This window comes from Nycticebus coucang, chromosome 18 (genome assembly GCF_027406575.1).
Source record: "Nycticebus coucang isolate mNycCou1 chromosome 18, mNycCou1.pri, whole genome shotgun sequence".
Classification (NCBI taxonomy): domain Eukaryota; kingdom Metazoa; phylum Chordata; class Mammalia; order Primates; family Lorisidae; genus Nycticebus; species Nycticebus coucang.
The window spans coordinates 3258630-3281975 of NC_069797.1; the positions used below are offsets into that span (position 1 = coordinate 3258630).

Sequence of the window (23346 nt, forward strand, 5' to 3'; positions counted from 1 at the left end):
CCTGGAGCCAGGACAGCCTCCCTCAATAGCAGCTGAGATTAGGAACGTGGCTGCTCGGCACTCCAGACCAGCTCCCTGGAGCCAGGACAGCCTCCCTCAGTAACAGCTGAGATTAGCAAACCCATGTTACTCAGCCAGACATCACTGGGTGGGGGCCAGTCTCCAAGGCCAGCCCCTTGGTCCCTGAGCCACCCTCAACACCCACACAGCTGGGCAAGGTTCTGCCAGGCAGGGTCCAAGCCGTGAGGACATAGCCACAACCCAACAGGGTTGGGGACAGGAAGACATACAAGGGCCGGCTGTGACTCTCAAGGATGCCCCGTGGAGAGTGCTTATGATGGGGGGAGTCATTCTTCCTCCTGCTCGCTCCGTGATTTTTGTCCTCTGCCCTCATACCCAGGGCCCTACCGGCGCTGAGACAGAGCTGCTGTGTGCTGTGCTCAGAGGCAGCGGCCTACAGGACACGTGTCAACCCACCTTGGCCTAGCACCAATCCAGGCACGGGTCTCCTGTGTCCGCATGCTGTCCTTCCTGCTGGAAGGCCTTGTGTCTGTGGCTGTCAGTAGGCTTCTCCTCTTCCTTCTGGCCATGTGCTGAGGTCGTACTCATGTGGCGGGGTCATACTTCCCGTGCTCTGAGGTGGCATCCATCACCTGACTTGCTTTGACCAGAGACGTGGGTGGGAGATGCGTCCCTTTCAGGCCAGTGCCCATTCTCCTCCTCCCCCTCCCTTACTCAGCACACGTGGGAGAGACAAGAGGGGGTCCACTGGGGATCTCGTGGCACTGCTTCCCACCACCACACCCGTGTGGAGCTGAGCCCTGCTGACACCTCCAGACGAGTCCTCAGATGAGAAGTAACCTTCCCAGTTCAAGCCCCTGAGGTCTGGGGAGGCTGCCCCTTCCACCTTCAGGGGCCTTTTACCCCAACTCTGAATCACCCAAGCAGAGTCACTTTGTTCCCTTCTCCCTTTGGGGGCATTTTTACATGTGTTTACAAATTACACACAAAGCATTTATTTCCATGTTTATTTCTCCTGAATTTATTCCTGTTTTTATCCCTGGAGACCTCAGCCAAGCTTGGGGTGTGATAGGCACTTCCTGAATCCCTCTCAATTCTCAAACAAAATGGGCCCTGGGGTGTACTGGAGGTCACTGTTGACACCCATTGGCCTGGGTTGTCGGGATCTCTGGAACATGCCATGATTCTGGAATGAAATGTCAAGTGTGCTTCTGTCTGTGCCACAAGCACAACGGACAATGGAGACTCGGGGAAAATGCAATCCCACCCTCCTGACAAGGTGGAGACAGCAAAAGGCAGCTCTCAGATGCGTCCCGTATACCTGAGCAATGCATGTCTCCAAGTCAGCAGCAGCTGTGAGCTCAGATTCCTCAGGTCTGTCTCAGCACCAAGCACTTGTGCCCTGGGCAGTGTGCTGTGGCGTGACATTATTCCCTGTGACAGGGACACTGAGGAATGAGGAACCCTTCCCACATGGCCAGCTGTGTGAGTATCAGGTAAAGACTCCAACCTGAGAAAATTAAAGCACAAAAGCTGCAGTTCAGATGTGGAAAGACCCAGGTCTCCGTGCACGTCTGCAGGGGTGCACCCCAGCCAGTGTGATGAAGGAACCCAGCACACACACTGGGCTAAGTCCGACAAGGTTTGGAGTGTGGTTCGCCACACACACTCCGGACAACATCAGGGGAAACACAGCTGCTGGCTCTGCCGAGCACAGGAGGGTTAAGTCCAGACCCAGGGCTCCTAGGCTCCAGGCCCCAGCTCCCTGCTGTGCCCAGGTGACAACAGCTAATCAGAGGGTCGGCTCAGCTGGAGTTGTGAGTCCCTGATCTACAACTATGTCACTGTCAAGGGCGTGGTGTCACATCTCATTTCTTGCTAACAGTAGTGGGCCAGGGTGACACTTTATTATCGAAACAGCTGGCAACAGGTGCGTGAGGGCACTGCGTGTGCTGAGGAGAAGACATTGATAGGTCTCTGGAGGGGAAGGTGAAACCCCAGGGGCAGTCGGAGAGAGAGCAGGGAAAGAGGGCGCGGGAAGGAGACAGCTGTGTACAGGAAGCTGAGGCCATCGGAACTGGAACCATCCCGGGAAGCTGAAGCCCTGAGCCCTCAGACCTGGGATTTTCTCAGCTCTCCCAGAGGGGCCTGGGCTCCCACCAGGTGTGGATGGGGATGGTCTGGGCCAGTGCTGCTCATACACCTCAGGGCAGTGATTCCCCTGCAAATGCAGTTTACAGTGTCATGTAGCGGTTGTTTATGTAAGTTGGAAATCTTCCAATCTCAGCTTACAGTGGAGGAGTCCCTTCCCTAATTCCACTGAGAGGCGATAGGCCTGGGGGGTGGGGGGGTTAACACTCTGTCCCTTTCTAGGATACACCCTGCCTCTGCTCCCACAGAATGATGGTTTATGCTCAGAGAGTGGATCAGATCTCCACCAGGATGAAACTGCCACTTCTTTATAATGCCCCTGTCCCTCAGAAAGGCCTATGACAAGAAGGCAAGGTAGTAGCTATCTAATCCACTCACACGCAGGTTTCCAATTTTTTTCTCTTTTTGCCAAGAACATTATTAAAAAAAAAAGTGTCGTTATGAAAGAAAAAAGTGTTAACAGCTAAACAGAAAAATATGCTAGTCTCAGCTAAAGAACAAACCTTTAAATTCAATCCACTGAGCTTTGTCAGAGGCTTGCGGTGGGAAGAGAGACATCTGTAACCACCCAGCCCACCTTCCAACTCAGGGGGTTTATTCACAGGATGTCAGAAAGACGTGGGCAGCTGACAGGATATTTAGAAAGAGACTTCAAATTAGAGGGGATTGCCCTTAACTGACAACAGAGAAGAACATAAAACTTAAAATTGACACAATTTGTCAATTTCTTTCTCTAGAAAAAAAGCAAAGACAGGCTGATTCATCATTCTAAGGCAAGCAGGGCTGTCAAAGACTGTCAGCGCTGCTGGACCCTCTGAGGGGCTCACCCCTGCTGCCCTGGCTTCTAGAGCCACACGCTGCTGAAGGGGTCACCCAGCTGGCTTGGCATCAGGCGCAAGGCCTCCCCCTGGTCTCCACCCCACTTCTCCACAGCTGACAAAATAAGCTCTGATTTGACATCAACCCAACGGGCTGGTGCAGGTAACAAATATTGGGTAAAGTCTATTCCCTGCCACCGACAGAAACTCACTCACCATGACCACCAAACTCTCCTTCCCAAAATGGGTGCTGGTGAATGTGTGAACTCTCCCCAGGGTTCCAAATCCCGTCATCCACTTTCCCAAGGTGCCTCCTGTGGCAGCACTTCTGAAGCTTGCATGTGTCCAGGACCCAGCTGGGGATCTTATTGTCCCCAGATTCAGATCCAGTAGGTCTGGCTGGTCCTACATTCAGCACTTATAACAAGCTTCCAGGCGATGTCCACAGATCACATGTTCGGCATCTCAGATCTAGAGTGAAACACAGCCTACCTCAAGGGTCTCCTCAGTCCCCAGTTACCTTATACCAAGGGTGTCTTTAAATAGCTCTGCTGCACCACCCAGACCTGGAGTGTACATGCAACCCCATCATATACCATTAAGATATGGACCAGGTGTGGAGACTCACACCTGTAATCCTAACACTCTGGATGGTCAAAACAGGAGGATCCCTTGAGGCCAGGAGTTTGAGACCAGCCTGAGCAAAAGCAAGACTTTGTGTCTACAAAAAATAGAAAAATTATCCACATGTCATGGCATCAGGGTGTGCGTCTGTAGTCCCAGCTGAGGCAGGAGGATCACTTGAGTCCAGGAGTTTGACTTTGCAGTGAGCTGTGATGGTGTCACCACACCCCACCCTGGGAGCAAGAACCTATATGTAAAAAAAAAAAAAAGATAGTCAGTGTGCCCAATGTTTCATATTTGTCTTACCTATAACTAAGGCCACATGTGTACCCCAAGGACCATCAAAGAAGGTGCCTGCCTTCTCTTTAGGGAAGATGCTGAAGAAATCCCAGCATGTGTTAATAAGGGGGGTAGGTATGAAAATAATAGAGAGGAAATGGTATTTTTATATATTGTCCAGAGTAACAGAATCTTTTTGAAGAATATTACTTTCTTCATGTATATTTAAAATAAGTTTGTCATTAACACACACCTTTATAACATGTTTTCATTACAAAAAATGTTATCTATTTGAAAAATAGATATAAAGAATAGGTTTAAAATCACCTGTAATTTTACCACTCTGCTCTTTTCCAGGCATCTGTGTTAAGGTCATAAGGTACATACTTTTATATTCCTTTTTTTTTTTCACTTAACATTTTAGCAGTGTTATTATCACATTAGAAACTCAGTAAACGTCAGTCTTGATCACGTAATGCTCTGTTATTGTTCTAATTTAGTGGTTCCTTTTGACTGAACCTTTCCATGGTTTTGTTTGATGGGGGCATTTCATTATGCATTCATTTAATTCCATAATGAATCCCTTTGTGCAAATCCTTCTTTACAACTTCAGTCCACCACATCCGAGCTGCTAGGATACGTCAGATGCTGACCATTTTCTTAGGATAGCCTCACCGTGCAGGAGATACCGGGTTAAATGATAGAGATGCATGTGCCAAATTGCTCTCTAGAAAGTTTGTGACACTTACCATTTCCAGGGATAGCCCAGAGAGAGCCTGGCTCAGCCTCAAAACTGCAGCAGCATTGAGCTCTGTGAGTTTTTACACCTTTCTAACATTTTCAAAGCAGACATTCACACACATTGTCAATGACCATATCAGTTCTGAGACCTGTTGGTGACCCATGAGTTGTCTGCCCTGACCTCTGAGGAAGGACACTCTCGAGCCTTCATTCTGGCACTATTGGAAGCAAGGTCTTGAGCCAGCAATAAATGAGTAAGCAGAGAAAAACCCAGAACCTTGTAATTGATTATTTAGTGCAAAAGAGGAAGAAAATGATCACAGGTGGTGATGGCAGATGCGACGGCCCAGGATACTTGGCAAAATACGGCACACATTGGATTGCCAGTACGACAGCATCTAAGGTGTTGACTGTCCAGGCAAATCTCTTTTGTGCCTCCATAGCAATGAATTATACATATTTTTATTTTCTCCATTTGCTTTCTTCTGTCTTTTCCAAATACTTAACTCAGTGACATCGATAGCAGATGTTGTGTGAAATTAGATGCCTAAGTGAGCTATAAAATTCTCTCAGTAAACAATGCCAGTAATTAAATACTTCAAAACAGGCCACCACTGTCACATCTCACAGTGGGCACATGACAACCTGAAAGAAGCAGCCATACGTGAGAAGTTTGGTGAGGAACGTAAATCGACTCTCATACTAGGCACCAATTCAAAGTGTTATCATTATTATTATTATTATTAATCGGTGCATACTGATTACTTTCTAACTTCCTCTCTGCTTTAGTAATAAAAGTCCCTTCTCTTCATTCCTGGAGTTTCAAGGACCCTCAGTAACAGTCTGATGTGAAAATGGACGTGCCTGAGAGACAGGGAAGGTGCTGCCCAGCCAGGCTCCAGCACAAACTCCTGAGATCATCTCCCTGGCATTGAGGTTTGGGAAGACTGTGTCCCCGAAAGAAAGTCAAAAGTTGCAACTGTGTCTCTAACACACCAAGTGTGTTAGTCCTTTTGCACGGCTCCACCACAATGAGGGTGAACAGTAGGCAAATGGTGCATTACCTGCAGCCTGGCCAAGTCGAAAGGCAGCTGATCATCACACAGCAAAGCTCCCAGAGAGAGGAGGCTGTTCCAGCTAGGATGCTGGACCGTCCACACCACAGTAACCCAGAGTGGCAATGAGACCCTTCAGCTGAGCGTCCCGGCAGCCCCACCCTTGCTTCTGCGGTGATGACTTCTCTGTCACCCAAAAAGCCGTGTCTCACCAAAGAGGTCTCTTCATCCCCAGGGACTTCTTTGGAGTCAAGAAGGGGAAAAGTAAAACTGTATTAACACCTCCAGCAAAATCAACCACAGGAAAGAAACAATAACAACAACAAAAAAATCATAAACAAAATGACACACACTCAGCCCAGCAGAGAGGAAACAACTCAAGGCCACCTTCTCCCGCTCTCACAGACCGTTCTGCTGGACAGAGGGCGTTTTCCTCCTTTCCTCCACCTGTGTCATGCCCTTGGTCGTAAGGTACATAGTTCCCTGCAGCCAACAATTAGCAGCCTCTAATTCACTTCCACAGCTGCACTATTCCTGAGAATTATAAGTAAAACCTGGGTGTTCATCACTGTCCAGGTCCGAGGCACTCCCTCTCAATGTGTCTCTGATGCTTCCCCAAGGCCATGGTGCAGCAGCTGGGAAAAGAGGGGGCTGGTGCTGTTGAGGATGGAGGTCAGGGAGCATGAGAGGCCAAGGCTACCTCCAGCATCAGGCCTCCCAGTCCAGGGGCCGCAGGAAGGTGCAAGCCCGGGAAGTGCCTGGATGCCATGGCCATGAGGCATAAGACTCATTCCAACATAAAGTGTAATCTGGAACGTTGATGTCCTGACCTACTTACATATAAACATGTGGAGGTTCCTGCATTGTTCTGGTGATCTGAGAATGATCTAATGTATAATTTTACTCTTAATTATAAACGTAGAGAACATCAGCTAGAACCTGATATTTGTCGGAGGGAAATGGTGCTGCTGTACCATCTTTCTGTGGGGAGGACCCTTGTCATCCTGCAGACTTAGAGAACTGGAGAGGACAGAGCCTCATAGGAGGTCACAGCTGCACAGTCACTGGGGGGAGAAGCTGAGGGTTTAAACACTGTGGCTGTTTCCTCCCCAGGTCCCTCTGTCCACTAACGCCCCCTCACCTCCTAGGAAGCAGTGTGGAAAGAGGAGGATGGGTGGTGTGAATTGTGGGTCATGTTGCCTTCTTGCTGAAAATGCTCCTGTGTGTCAGGGAGGAGAAAATTCACTGAAGCCTCATCAAATTCTCAGTCGGCCTAAGACACAGACGCCCTGTGCTGTCCTGAGTCCTGTCCCTGCTGTGTTTCTGTTCACCATGGAAATGAACACCTTCTGCTGTTCTGTCTCAGTTACTTGTTTAATATGCAGGTGGATTAATTCCCATCTCAGGAAACTGGACCTCAGCTACAAGTGGTAAAATATTTTGTGTCTGTTTTACAAAATATTCCCAAGCACCAGGGCAGTAGCTGGCACATAGTAGGTACTCAGTCAATAATTGTAAATGATACTAATAGAGATTAATTGTGTGGGTAATAATGACCCAAATCAATGAAGGAAAATTGTAATTTCTGGTCTCTGAGTCTGTAAACTGAGGCATTTGGAGCTCTAATTGACAAACAGGTACAAATGATGTAGAAGGAAAAGACAATAATTCCCTTTACATTTCTGAGAGCAGTTTGTGCCTAAAAAAAGGCAGTGGTGCCTTTAAGAAAGTGAAGAAAGGGAACTTTGAACTGTGACTCTCACCTTCAGCACAATTCATGTGCAGGTACAAAAGACCATGGCGTGCCACCTTGACAGGGAAGCCCTTAAGTGATATTATTTCCCTGGTCTCTTGCAGAGGAACGAAGAAACTTCAGACAAAAAAAAATGCCAAGAAAGATGTAGAATGTGATATATCACAAGGACCAGATTTGCTGTTATTTGTACCAATAAGTCCCAATGAGGGTGATACGAGAGGGTGGGACCTTTCTGGTGCTCATCAGGGTTATTGCCTTATAATAAATTATTATGAACTACCTGTCTTTTGTTCCTTTTCTACATATAAATTTCATTTTATATGAAGTTTTTATAGAAAAACTGTAATATTGTTGAAAGAAATGAAATTCAACATTAGATATAAAACATCTCTAAAGATAATTCTTAATACAAGCAATTACAAATGAAATATCTGGACCTACATTAGCTGACTTGGGGCAGACCAGCAGTGAGCTGGACCTTGTCCTGTGGCCTCCTATCTTACTCAAGCTCCCAACCCTGTGCCAGCTGCAGACCCCTGAAGCCCAGCTGAGCCCTGCACATCACGGGCTTGTCAGGCGTCGGTTCAGGAGTGTGCAGCACAGACAGGGGCAGGGACCACTGGGGAGGGACAGCGAGGGGGAAGGGGCTCTCTGGGTGGGTGTGCAGGACCCAGCAGGCTCCTCAGGATGCAGGGAGATGTTATAGGTCTTAAAGATGCAAGTACATCTGGCTCAGTGCCCGTAGCTCAGTGGCCAGGGTGCCAGCCACATACACCACAGCTGGCAGGTTCGAACCCAGCCCAGGCCTGCCAAACGACAATGACAACTACAAAAAAAAATTGCCAGGCATTGTGGCAGGTGCCTGTAGTCCCAGCTGCTTGGGAGGCTGAGGCAAGAGAATTGCTTAAACCTATGAGTTTGAGGTTGCTGTGAGCAGTAAAGCCACAGCACTCTGCCCAGGGCAACAGCTTGAGACTCTGTCTCAAAAAAAAAAAAAAAGAATACAAGTACATCAACTGCCTGATAAGACCAGATCCTGCAGGGAGAGACGGAAAAAGGGAAAGAGGGAGTGGGGAAGAGCCACCAGGAGGAGCTGGTGTGTGGGAAATAGAATAGGACAAAAGAGATGCAAATAGGAAATAGACTCCTCAGGCTGCTCTCCTCCTCCTCATCTGAGGACCCTGCCTCTGTGTGGGCCAGAGCAGTAACTACAATCTGGTGGCCTTGGGGAAATGAGAGATAGAGTTAGATTTCAGGTAAGAATGTGGACCTAACTGCTGCTGGTATTTGATAGCCAATGACATAAGTCAAGTCTTCCAGTCTCTGCAGACTTATCTCAGAGACTCATAACTTCACCTATGCAGTGAGAAATGGCCTGTGGATCTCCAGGACCCCTTAAATAGTTGAATTTTTGTAAATATAACCAGGGATGGATGCCTGTGCTATTCTGTCCCTCCAGGGCAGCCACTGTCCCCACTGTTCCCTGTGCCTGGCACTGCCTCCCCTTCCTGTTTCCCTCCCTCCCTGGCTCCAGGCTCAGCTAGTACTGGGGAGGGTGGTGCTTCCTGGGAGGTGTTTTCCAGTGAGGGTCAACATCAAACATTCAAACCATAATCCCTCATGCACACCTCCCAAGTGCTGGGAACCAATGAAAGCTGAAGGCTATCATACTTAGGAGAGGCAGACAAGAAAAAGCAACTCTGATAGGAAAGATTATCATTCACTGATAAAGCAAGAAAAGAAGCTACAATCAGCATGCTCCATGCCAATACACACACTAGCTCTTATTTTCCTGTCATTACAGTGTGAAAAGGTCACATAATTTTCCCTTAGAATTTCATGCACCTGCCTCAGTGTCCAAAGCAGCAGAAGTGACACAGCCCCTCCCAGGACCCCTTTCTCCTGGGGACCTGGCTCAGACGTTGTCCCTACCTGCAGGGTCTTCCTCCTTGTCACTGGAGATGTACTTGATGTCATAGGTCCACTCTGCAGAGACACAAACAGGAGCCAGCAGGTTACCCAAGGGACTGACTCTCCCATCCCTCCTAATGATCCCCATTAGTATCATTTACGACTATTGACCAGTGAGGTCAGCCAGATCACACCTGGTCACCCTGCCCTCACCTGGGTACTTGCATCTTTAATACCTATAACATCTCCCTGCATCCTGAAGGTTCTCAGAACCTCCCTAGGCTCTGTGGAGTCAGAGGTCTTCAACAAGACAGGGCTCACAGTTGCAAACCATCAAGGGAGAGGATCCGCTTGCATCTTCTCACTTCCCCATTTCCATCGGATCATCACAGCTCTTAACTCCAGTCTCACCATCCTGACATTCTAACTCTCACGCACACAGTCAGAGGACTTTAACCAACACTCCCTGTGCCAGGCTGCCCAGAGAGCCTGCTGTGGGGACAGAACTGCTCTCTATGTCACTATGGGGCACTGGACATGTGGCTAGTGTAATGAAATTGTGGATTTTTCTAAGCTTATTTATTTTAAATAATTAAAACACACAGAGACAACTGTCTCTTGTTGACCACACAGAATAGCACACCTCTAAAGATCCAAAGATCTCCTGGAGTCTCCTGGCAGAATAGTTGGCTGCTCTGATCCAATCATTCACTTGTGGGCACGTCCTGGGCTCAGGGTCAGAGTCAGACTCTCCCTGAGGCCTGGGACACCACAGCAGTGAGGACGGTCAGAGGGACTCCCTGCAGAGGGTGCACTTTCCCTTTTTTTTAAATTTTAGATTGATATGAGGGTACAAATGTTGAGATTACTTTGTTTTAATTTCTGAGATAAATTTGAAGTTGTATTTGACCCCTTCACCCAGGGGCCATTCTGAACACCTCCTGTGCACATTAAGTAAGATTCTGCCATCTGCCCCCCTCTCTGACTAGACTACACTTGTGTTGTTCTTTCATGTAGACATGTAGTTGTTTATATATTGGTTTCATCTTAGTGTGCAGTACATTGGTATTTTTTTTCCATCCTTGAGATAATTTACTAAGAGAAATATGTTTCAATTCCATCCATGCAAACACAAAAGATGTAAAATCTCCATCTTTTCTTATGGCTGATATAGTCCATGGTGTATATACCACAGTCTGTCAATCCATTCATGGGCTGACGGGCACTTGGGTTTCTTCTATGTCGTGGTGATTGTGAACTGAGCTGCAATAAACATTTTAGTGTAAAAGTCCTTGTGGTAAAATGACTTTTTCTTCTGGGTAGAGACCTACTCATTGGATTGCAGTATCAAATGGAAAGTCAGTTTTTATTTTTTGAGAATTATTTACACTTCCTTCCATCCATAGAGGCTGTACTAATTTGGAATGCCATCAGCAGTGCAGAAGTGTTCCCTTTTGTGAACATCCACTCTAGTATCTGCAGATTTGGGATTCTATGCTGTAGGCTAATCTCACTGGAGTTAAGTGATACCTCAGAGTGGTTTTGATGGAATTTCTATGATGATTAAGGACAATGAGCATTTTTTTCATGTGTTTATTGGCCATTGGTCCATTATATTCAGAGACATTTCTGTTTCTTGCCCAATTATAAATGGGATACTTCTCTGTAGATTCTAGTTATCAGCCCTTTGTCTGATTTATAGCATGCAAATACCTTCTCCCCTTCTGAATGCTGTCTGCTTTAGTTGTAGTACACTTAGCTTTGCAGAAGCTTTTAACTTGATCATATTTCATTTATTTATTATTAGTCTTGCTGCACTTAACATGGGGTCATGTTCATAAAATCTTTTCTGAGCCAATTTGTTCACAGTTTTCTCTACACTTTCTTCTAGAATTTTGGACGCACTTTTAAACAGAGAGAAGAGTGTGGTCCTGCCAACAGTCCCCAGACAGGATCGGAGCAGCTGCAACACAGGGCACAGGGGACACAACAAATCGTTGTTTGGAAAATCAGCTTCTATCATTAACATCAGATCCTCTTCTCCCTGGAAAGCCAACATGGACACTTCAAGCTTTCTAATAATATAACTTATTCTTCAGTGAGTGAGAGCACTCAGAATATGTACCCTGTCTCCTGAATCCTGAGGCCACCAGTAATTATTAAAAAAAAAATACATTAGCATGAACATTACACCATTCTGTGTCCTGTTTGCACAAGGTTTTCCTTGACTTGGTGATATTAAAAAAGGAAACAGTGGTGAGGGTGAGGGAACCAAAAACCAAGAACAGAGCAAACTCATTGTTGCCCAAAGACACACAGTTTTTGTGGAAGATGTATCTCTGAAGTCCATTTTGATTGGCAATTACAGAAACATTTTCCAAAGAGAGAAAAATGTTGCTAAGGAGGAGTCTCACTAGAACAGTCTGCATTGAAGCTGCAATTTTTAATGGTGTCTCAAATCCTTGAACCAGGTCTTAGTCATTAACACAGTCTCAGTCAAAATTTCACCCACCACAGAAAACATATATGACATCTATACAAACAATATTTGGGTTTTCCCATTTTTTATTTTAATTGGAAAGGAAAAACCAAGATAGCAATATTTCAATTTCACACAAAGACAGGTAGCCTGACCTTGGTCATGGATGAAATCTTGTCATCTGCCCAGTGATCTTATCCCATGTTGTCAGATGGCTCTAGGAGACAGAGTGACTGTCAATGCCTTGCCAGGGGTTGGTCATGAGTTATTTAGTGGACAGTGCTTGATGTGGACGTGGAATGAGAGGAAAGACCAATGAGAGGACCAGGAAAGACATGAAAAACAAAGCCTTTGCTGTCTGGGTGAAGACCACCTAACCAATGTGGACTAATCTATCTAAACACTAGATGCCCTGGAATGTCACCTGTGTGTTCAATGACAGGGTCTCTGGCTCCCCCTGCCCATAGGGAAGGGAAGTTACATGTCTCTACCTTACTGACACTTGCCAGGATCCTTTCTGCCTCTGGATGCACCTGTGCTGCTCCTGTCTAGGTCAGCTCAGCTCTTCTAGAAGACTTACACCTGCTACAGGTCACCTTTCCTGGGGACAGCATTCAATTCTGGGTAATGTATTCACTGGTATTTCTTTGTTAATCATTGTTATAAGTAATAAAATGAAAAAGATTAGAAAATGGTGAATTCTTCTATCATTTAGACATAACCACCACTGATCCTGTGACACTTTTCCCTCTGGACCTCTTGTTCAATACTCGGCGTGTGTCCATTGGTGAGTTGCTGCTCATGCTCACATCAGGCTCTGGCAGAGGGACAGTGCAATGTGGAGTTCAGAGTGTGGTGAATTCTGACCCTCTAACCAGGTCTGTAGGACAGTTCATCTAGGAAATCTCATTTGGGCACCAGGCTGATAACCATGTTGTCCTGTGAGTGCTCATTTAGAAGTAACCTCAGAATTTGTGAACTGCTGGAATTGAGCGTTTCTGAGCCTTGTGATAATCATTTATTAAAAAACAAACAAACAAACAATATGTCCCTTCTTTGTCTCTGCTTTACCCAAGTGTTGAGGAATGACCTCAGCATTACCAGATGCTGACCTACGGGTCCTATGTGGGCCTCTCAGTTCTCAGAATCTGTCTGCTGATCAGAATCCTGAGATCTCTCTATGTGCTCTTTACACCAATAATCTTCCCTAAGTGTGCTGTTCAATGTAACTTTTGCTACTCTGCGAGTTGTGATCACTACTGTCACTTTATGTTGATGGACACTGTTGGGATGTCTGTGGACCATAACACATCCAGGTGTGCACTTGGAATTCCTTGACACGTTGGTAAGTGCTCCACCCTACAGATGGGTGTTGATTTCAGTTCAATGTCCCAGAGCATCAACAGTGTGACTGGAACTGAGTTCACATGTTCCTCTTCTTAGGTCAACACCTTGAGCCATTCATCTCTGCATGGAAGGGGTGACAACAGTAAACCGGACGTCAGATGTGCCTGTGCTGAGGGACGACTGAGTGGATTTAGGGAAAGTGGGATTTGCTGGTGAAATACACAAACTTAGATGTGCCTTTGCTGAGGGACAACTGAGTGGATTTATGGAAAGTGGGATTTGGTGATGGAAGTTTTCCTTTAAGGAATATGACACTTGTATTGCGCAGTGCGGGTAGGTACAAATGTTTACAGGGAATGCACACACTCAGACAACCACACTAAGATTTGATGCATATGGTGTTATCCCTAGATCCCTGCCAAACCTCATGCACACAGTCCCTGCCATCTAAAAACTCAGGTTTCCTAGAGACAACAATCCAAGGTCACAGTTCTTTAATGCACCGTTGCTTGCTCCACGCCCCAATGCCTGTCTCCAGTAGGCAGCTGGAAACAGGAAGATCTCCTGATAATAGCAAGCAAGTCCAAATTTTGTATGACTTAGATTTTTCCACAGCAAGAAATTGATATGAAGATCTGTACAACTGACATTTTCCTGGAGTGCACCTGCAATGAGAGAACGGAACACACTGTTCCGTTTGCAGAGGTCTTTTGTACAAATCCTAACATCAGAAAATCAGTGGGGAGCAGTGATTGATACAATAACCCCCCAAACAAAGCACATAAGATGCTTGTGTAAAAACCAATGATGTTTATGAAGGATTTATTGAATGCATTTTGGTAAATGCAAAACTCTTTTTTTTGATATTTCATTTTATGTTTAATTTCAGATCAGTATGAAGGTAGAATTTCTTAGGTTACAAGGTTTGCTTTAGTTAGGTATGGTCCCTGTTGTAGTTGTGTCCCACACTCAGGAGGTTTGCCCCATATGCCTACCTTTTACATCATGCCCACCACTTGGGAGCACAATGCTCCTCCCTACTCGCCTCACTCCCCTCCCCCTACTAGAATTACTTTGAGTATTTTGTTTGTGTTGGCCTGTATTAGATCATGTACTGGCTTATTATTAGTATTGAGTACATTAGATACTTCCTTTTCCATTCTTATGATACTTAATTATAAAATTTTTATTGTTTTCAATTCTATTTTTTTATTAAATCATAACTGTGTACATTAATGCATTGATGGGGTACAATGTACAATTTATGTACAATTATGTACATAATTTTATGTACAATTTGGAATGCTTACATTAAACTGGTTAACACAAACTTCACCTCACTTACTTATTTGTTGTGTTAGACATTTATACTCTACTCTGAATAGTTTTGACGTATACCTTGCATTGTGCACAATATGTGAGGTAACACCAATACCCTCTCTCCTCTTAGCCTCCCTCCATCCCTTCCCTCTCTCACTTCTTCCCTCCTTCATTCTGGACTACAGTTGTGTTTTTCATTTGTATGAAACTGTGGGTGATTATATATTGGTTTCATAATAGTATTGAGTACATTGGATACTTTTTATTCCATTCTTGAGATACTTTACTAAGAAGAATATGCTCCAGCTCCATCCAGGTAAACACAAAAGATGTAAAGTCTCTATCTGTTTCCTGGCTACATAATATTCCATGGTATACATAGACCACAATTTGCTAATCCATTCATTAGTCAATGGGCACTTGGGCTCCTTCCATGACTTGGAAATTATGAATTGGGCTGCGATAAACTTTCTGGGGTAAATATCTTTGTTGCAAAATTATTTTTGGTCATCTGGTTATATTCCTAGTAGAGGAATTGCATGATCAAACATCAGGTCTGCTTTTAGTTCCCTAAGTGTTCTCCAAACATCTTTCCAAAAGGATGTAAGAAGAATGTGCTTCAACGCCATCTGGGTCAACACAAAAGACAAAAATTTCATGTTTTTTTTTTTTTTTTTAATGCCTGAATAGTATTCCATGGTATACATATACCATAGTTTCTTAATCCATTCCTGGGTTGGTGGGCATTTATATTGTTTCTACATCCTGATTAATTGTATGTTGAGCTACAATAAACAATCTAGTGCAAATCTACTATGATAAAAGGATTATTTTCTTCTAGATGCATGCCTAGAAATGGGATTATGGGATCAAATGGGAGGTCTATTTTTGGTTATTTGAGGATTCTCCATACTCCTTTCCAAAGAGGCTATATTAGTTTGCAGTCCCACCATGAGGGTCAAATTGCACCCTTCTTTCCATGTCCTTGCCATCATCTGATGCTTTCAGACTTTGTGATGTGATCTACTCTCTCTGGGATTAGGTGTTATCTCAGGGTGGTTTTGATTTGCATTTCTCTGATAATTAGGAATGATGGGTGTTTTTTCATATGTTTGTTAGCCATTCTTCTGGCTTCTCCAGTGAATGTGTTCTTCATGTCTCTTACTCTGACAGAGAGACATATGGTAGATGGGAGTGCTTACTCTTTTTTGTTGATTAATTTGAATTCTCTGAAGATTCTACTTAGCACATCTTTGTCAGATTCATGACATACAAATATCTTTTCCACTTCTGAAGAATATCTATTTTCATTAATTGTCATATCCTGAGCTGTGCAGAAGATTTTTTATCTTAATTAAAACTCATTTATTTATTTTTGTTGTTGTTACAATTCCTAGTGAATTCTTCTTCATAATATCTTTCCCGAGGCCCACATCATCAAGAGATTTTCCCATGCTTTCCTCTAGGATTTTTATTGTTTTGTGTCTTAGATTGAAATCTTTTAGCCAATGCACACCATAGTTTTTCCATGATGAAAAGTGCAGATTCAGTTTCAGGGTTTTATATGTAGTTATCCAATTCACCTAGCACCATGTATTGAATAGGGAATTTTTTCCCCTACTGCAGCAGTTCTCAACCTGTGGATCATGACCCACAGGAACTGTATTAAAGGGCCACGGCATTAGGAAGGTTGAGAACCACTGCCCTAGTGTACGCTTTTGTTTGGTTTATGAAAGATCAGATGGTATTGAAGAGGCCAGTTGCATCTCTACATTTTCTAACCTGTTTCATATGTGTATGTCTCTTTTCTTATGCAAATAACGATGCTGCATTGATCACTGTGGACTTAAGACTATAACTGAAGTCTGGTGGAGTGATTCCATGGGCTTTGTTTGTGTTACTATTGTTTTTGATATACAAGATTTTTCTGATTCCATACAAAACAGAGCACTTTTTTTTTTTCAAGTTCTTCATAGTATGGTTTGGTATTTTAATGGGAATTGCATCAAACCTGTAGTCTACTTTGGGTAGGGTAGACATTTTAATAGTGTTGATTCTTCTCTGCTAAGAGTATGGTATGTTCTTCCATTTGTTAAAGTTTTCTGCTATTTCTTTCCTTAGGGTTTCACAATTTCTTTTGTAAAGATGGTTCACCTCCTTTGTTGATGGTGACATTGACAAATGTTTTATGTTCTTTGAAGCTACTGTAAAGGGTATTGTGTCCTTGATTTGCTTCTCAGCTTGATTGAAATTGGCATATAACAAAGGCTATTGATTTATGCACATTGATTTTACCATATTACTATATTTCTTGATCACTTCTAGAAGACTTGTGGATGAGTCTCAGGGGTTTTCTCAGCATAAGATCCTATCATCAGCAAACAGAGTTTGACCTCTTCTTCCCCCATTTAGATGCCTGTAATATCTTTCCCTTGGCTGATTGCTTTGGCTAAACTTCCATAACTATGTTGAATAGTAGTGGTGACAGAGGACATCCTTGTCTGCTTCCAGTTCTAAGTGGAAAAGCTTTCAGTTTTACTCCATTCAGTATAATATTGACTGTGGGTTTGTCATAGATGGCTTCAATTGGTTTAAGAAATGTGCCACCTATGCCTATTTTTTAAAGTGTTGTTGTTAGAAAAGATGCTGATTTTGTCAAATGTTTTTCTCTGAAACTCATGGGAGGATCGTATGGTATTTATTGTCCTTTCTTTTTATGTGGTAAATTACATTGTTGGATTTGCTTATGTTAAACACAAACTTGCATCACTGGGATAAAGCCTTCTGGATCATAATGTGTATTTGCTTTAATCAGTAACTGAAATCTATTTGTTAGAACTTTATTGAGTACTTTTGAATCAATATTTATTAGTGAAATTGGTTTGTAGTTCTTTTTTAGTTGGATTTTTTTTCTGGTTATGGTATCAGGGTGATGTTTGTTTCATAGAATGTATTCCTTCCTTTTCAGTGTTTGGGAATAGGTTCTGCAGTATAGATACAAGCTCTTCTTTGAAGTTTTGGTAGAATTCTGATGTGAAGCTATCTGGCCAATGGATTTTCTTTGTTGGGAGGTTTTTTATAGCTTCTTCAATTTCAATGCTTGATATTCAAGAGATCTATAGCTTTCTCAAAGGAGGACGTGTAATTCAAGTATTGTTCCATTACTCCACGTTGTCAAATGTCTTGGCACGGAATTTGTTGTAGACATCAGAAATGACCTCTTGTGATATTAGTTATTATGTCCACTTTTTCATTTTTGGTTGAGGTTACTAGAAATCTTATCTATTTCTAGTTAGTCTGGCCAAAGGTTTATCAATTTTGTTAACCTTCTCAAACAACATACTTTTTATTTCAGTACTTTTCTGAATGATTCTTTGGTTTTCAAATTCATTTATTTCTGACTTAATTTTGCTTATTTCTGTTCTTCCACTAGGTTTGGGACTGGATTGCTTTTCCTTTTCCATTTTCTTGAGATGAGTCCTTAAATTGTTGATGTGAGCTCTTTCTGTCTTTTGATATAGGGATCTAATGTGATAAATTTCCCTCTTAGGACTGCTTTCACAATATCCCATGGTTTGGGGTAGCTTGTGGGTTCATTATTGTTATGTTTCAGGAATCTAATAATTTACTTCTTAATCTATTCCCCAATCCAAATTTTTAATCCTCATAAAGTTGTTTAGTTTCTATGGCTTTGTGTGGTAATGAAGGTGTTTGTTGAAGGAGTTGTTCTACCTTGATTCCCTTGTGGTCTGAAAAGTTACAAAGTATAATTTCAATTTTTCTCAATCTGTTGAGGTCCGATATGTGTCTTAGGATATGATGAAATTTGCAGGATGACCTACAGGCTGACAAGAAGAACACATACTCATTAGTTTGGGGATAATAGGCTGTGTTCATGTCTCTTGATTCCAATTGTTCTAGGGTTGCATTTCTGTCCCTTGTTTCTTTCTTTATGTTCTGTTTAGAGCATCTGTCTGATTATGTCTGAGAGATGTTAAAGTCCACAGCACTTATGGTGTTGTTTAATATCATACATATTGATCTTGCTCAGACCATTAAGGGTTTGTTTCAAAAATATGCTTATACCTACATTGCATGAATATATATTTAGAATTGAAATGTCTCTTGATATATTGGTTCCTTAATGAGTTTACATCATTAAGGTTTACATCATAATGCCCATCTTTGTCTATCTTTACTTTAATTGCTTGAAATCCAATTGTATCTAAAACTAAAATAAAATTGTGACATCTTCTTTCTTTTGTTTTCCATTTGCCTGAAATATTGTTTTATAAGCCTTGAGTATGAGTCTTGCTTTGTCTTTTGATGTTAGATGTGTTACTCCTAGAGATAGAATATACTTTGGATTGTACTTTTTATCCAGTCCATCCTGTGCTTTCTTGGTGGGAAATTCAAGCCATTCCCATCTATTGAGACAATTGGTAAGTATGTAGAGTTCTACTCATTTGTTGAAAGTCTTTTGCTTAGTTTTATCCCTTGTTCCACTGTAGAACTTATGTTTTGTTCTTTATTTTCTTGGTGTCTACTTTGCTGGAGATCCATTGTGATGGTAAGTTCAGAGAATTGGTCTGAATATTTCTGTAGAGCTTGTCTTGTTGTGGCTGGCATAGTTTGGTATCAGTAACAGATTTTATTTCTTCATTGGATTTGAAGCATAGTTTAGTAAGGTACAGATTCCTGGGCTGAAAATTTCCTTGTTTAAGAAGGGTAAAGGTAATTGATCAACATCTTCTAGCTTAAAAAGTTTCAGCTGAAAATTTCGCTGTCACCATAATGGGTCTGCCAATGTAGGTCAATTGATGCTTACTCCTAGCTTCTTGCAGGATTTTCATTTTGACCTTGACCAGGATCATGCCAATGTCTCTAGGAGATGTCTGTTTCTATTGAGATAAACCAGAGTTTGATATGCATCTAAAATGAATGTGATGATGCTTGCCAATCTTTGGTGATGCTCACAAAATTTTAAGTTATCATATCCTCCAATAAGACTTCTATTCCTTTGGGTTGATCTTCCCCTTCTGGGATGTCTATCATTGATATGTTTGACCACTATACCAATAATTTTATGACCACTAGCCCCATAATTCTTAGAAAATTGTTCTGCTTTTACAATCTTCTTTTCTGCCCCACTAAATGCCTGAGTTCACACAAGAGCTTTATCCTGTATTTCTGAGATTCTTGCTTCATCCCATCTAATCTGTTATTGATAGTTTCTACTGTATCTTTACTTTCTCTGACTGACTTCTTCAATTCCTTGAGCAGTGATGTATCTTTTCAAATTTCATCATGTGTTTTGTTCTTTTCCTGGGTCAATTTTTGTATTTCCTTTTGGTGGTTTTCCACTTTGTCTGCAATTCCCTTCATCATTTTTGCCATCCATAATCCAAATAACCTTTCTGTATATTCCCTCACTTCTTTTTAGATGGGATTTTCTTTGGCAGCTGCCTCAGGATCATTTGGTGGTGGAGACCTGTTGTGACTTTTCATGTTGACAAAATTTCCTTGTTTGTTCCTCCTCATGTGTGTTTTCTTCTTCTTCACTTCCTTCCCCTGCATTAGCCATGTTGAGCTTCCTTCCCCTGCATTAGCCATGTTGACAAAATTTTCTTGTTTGTTCCTCCTCATGTGTGTTTTCTTCTTCTTCACTTCCTTCCTTGAGCTTGCTGTTGGGAAGGAAAAAATCATGCAAGATTCATCAAATGTGATGCAGCTATTGTTGACACAATCAGACTTAAGCAATATGGAAAATGACGACCCTCAGACCTCTTACATGGTTTTGGCACGGGCTAGAATGTGTAAAATTCTTGGAAAAAGATTTTCAACAATATCTTCCATTGGTTATCAAACTCTTATTAAGACTGCTTCAGCTAAACCTGATATTGCTCTCTTAGATACACAAGATCTAGAGAATATGAGTGATGATGATAGCTGGCAATTTGTAAATCTTGGAGACCAGCAAAGTTTTGGAATTAAAACTTCAGGAAGCAACTGCTTGCCAGATGTTGGTTTACTATGCTAAGGAATTAAGGGAAGGATTTATGGAATATACTGAACAAGTTGTGAAGCTGATGGTTCCTTTACTGAAATTTTATTTCCATGACAATGTTCGAGTGGCAGCAGCAGAGTCTATGCCTTTTCTCTTGGAATGTGGAAAAATTCATGGCTCAGAATATCTTGGACAAATGTGGCAATTTATATGTGATCCCTTAATCAAGGCTATTGGTACTGAACCAGATACAGATGTACTCTCAGAAATAATGAATTCTTTTGCAAAGTCCATTGAAGTAATGGGAGATGATTGCCTTAATGATGAACACTTGGAAGAACTGGGAAGCATATTGAAAGCAAAACCTGAAGGGCACTTTAAAAACCAAGAATTGCAACAGGTTAAAAGACAAGAAGAAAACTATGATCAACAAGGTGAGATGTCTCTGCAAGATGAAGATGAATGCGATGTATATATTCTTACCAAAGTATCAGATATTTTGCACTCATTATTTAGTACTTGTAAGGAAAAGATTTTGCCATGGTTTGAACAGCTACTTCCATTAATTGTAAATTAATGGAAATTAATTTGTTTAAGTAGGCCATGGCCAGACAGACAGTGGGGATTGTGCATATTTGATGACATCATGGAGCACTGCAGTCCAACCTCATTAAATATGTAGAATATTTTCGGTGGCCAATGCTGCTTAATATGCGAGATAACAACCCTGAAGTTAGGCAAGCTGCTGCTTATGGCCTAGGAGTTATGGCCTAGGAGTTATGGCCCAGTTTGGTGCAGATGATTATCGTTCATGTTCAGAAGCTGTTCCATTGCTGGTAAAAGTTATTAAGTGTGCAAATTCCAAAACCAAAAAAAGTCATTGCTACAGAGAACTGTATCTCAGCAATAGGGAAGATTTTGAAATTCAAGCCTAACTGTGTAAACGTAGATGAAGTTCTTCCACACTGGTTATCATGGCTTCCACTGCATGAAGATAAAGAGGAAGCTATTCAGACTTTGAGTTTTCTCTGTGACTTAATTGAAAGTAACCACCCTGTTGTATTTGGTCCAAATAATTCTAATCTTCTCAAAATAATCAGCATAATTGCAGAAGGAAAAATTAATGAGACTATTAACTATAAAGATCCTTGTACCAAATGCTTAGCTAATGTTGTGCATCAGGTACAGATTTCTGAAGAATTATGGTTGGAATGCATATCCCAGCTTGATGATGAACAGCAGAAAGCCTTACAGGAATTACTAAATTTTGCTTGAGCACATTAGTATTGCTTGAATATCATTTACCATAAAAGTAACTACAAATAAGTGTTGCAAATGGATTTCATTATAAATGAGAGAACTGTTTTTGTCCTGCTAAACCGTTTATATTTCTTTCCTCTGTTACTCCAAGATTAGTCAGTGTTACAGCCTTCTGTTTACTTGCATGTTTTATCTTCTAAACACAGACCTTGGTGATAAAAAAAAAAAATAGAAAATGGCAATAGTGACAACTCTTATAACAGTGCATGATGTCATCGCCTCTATCCCTGGGAGCAGAATCACTGCTCCTCCAACTCTGTGACCCTCCTGCTCAGGAGACCTTGGCTCTCACCGGGGCTTGGTGAGAGGGAGACTTACCTTTAATATAGGGATAAAAGACAAACTTGACACTTGGAATATTTGAAATCAAAAGCTGACTCTCAAAGCTTCCCCATTTTGTCACATTGTTGGAGGAAATCGTGTAACTGCTCAGCTCGCTCTTCCGTCTCATCTCCTCCCCTCTCTCCACTGGACTCCTTTTGCCTCAACCACATCTGGTTTATTCCTGCCTCAGAGACCTGCACATGCTGTTCCCTGCCCAGAAGTGCTCTTCCATGTACACCCTCACAGTGTCTCCCAAAGCCTTCATTGATTTGGGAAGTGGGGTAGAAGGTAGGTATCCTCCCAAGGAATAAGGTGGCTTGTGTAGTTTTGGTTGTTGGTAAACAAACAAAAATTATTTAATGACATGATCTCTAGCAGGAGGCCCCGGTATCTTGGCCACTGATTTGTATACTCTCAGCACAGGCACTAAGTCAGTTTGGGCAGGATTTGAAAACAAATACACTATAAATTTAAGTAATTTTTTCATATTTATGGTTCAAAAATCAAAAATCTCCAAAAATGTAAGAATGAAGTAAAAGTATTTGACATGATTTTTACCTCCATTTATTTTGGTCTCACTCCAACTTTCTTAATTAATTTTTTTAATTCTTCTTGAAGTTGGTTTGTATTTTCTATACTTGAGATAGATCACTGATATATTCCTGTTCCCTCCCTAATTCACAAAAGTATGGGTACTACACCATGTATGCTGATGGTGTATATCCTTAAGCCCTGCATTCAGAGACCTTTCTAGACACCTTAACCACTGTTTTACTATTTAGATTTGAAATACAGCTGACAGTTTTACCAACACCAATTAATGAATGTTATGCTCTCAAGTGAGTGTTGTGTGATGTATTTTATTTTATTTTATTTTATTATTATTATTTTTTTTATTGTTGGGGATTCATTGAGGGTACAATAAGCCAGTTACACTGATTGCAATTGTTAGGTAAAGTCCCTCTTGCAATCATGTCTTGCCCCCATAAAGTGTGACACACACTAAGGCCCCACCCTCCTCCCTCCATCCCTCTTTCTGCTTCCCCCCCCATAAACTTAATTGTCATTAATTGTCCTCATATCAAGATTGAGTACATAGGATTCATGCTTCTCCATTTTTGTGATGCTTTACCAAGAATAATGTCTTCCACTTCCATCCAGGTCAATACGAAGGATGGGAAGTCTCCATTTTT

At 42.2% G+C, this 23346-nt stretch overlaps 1 pseudogene; it reads left to right on the top strand.

Moving 5' to 3' along the window:
- Window positions 1-519: 519 nt before the first annotated feature.
- LOC128570239 (ran-binding protein 6-like) lies at window positions 520-21859 on the top strand (annotated as a pseudogene).
- Window positions 21860-23346: the final 1487 nt, after the last annotated feature.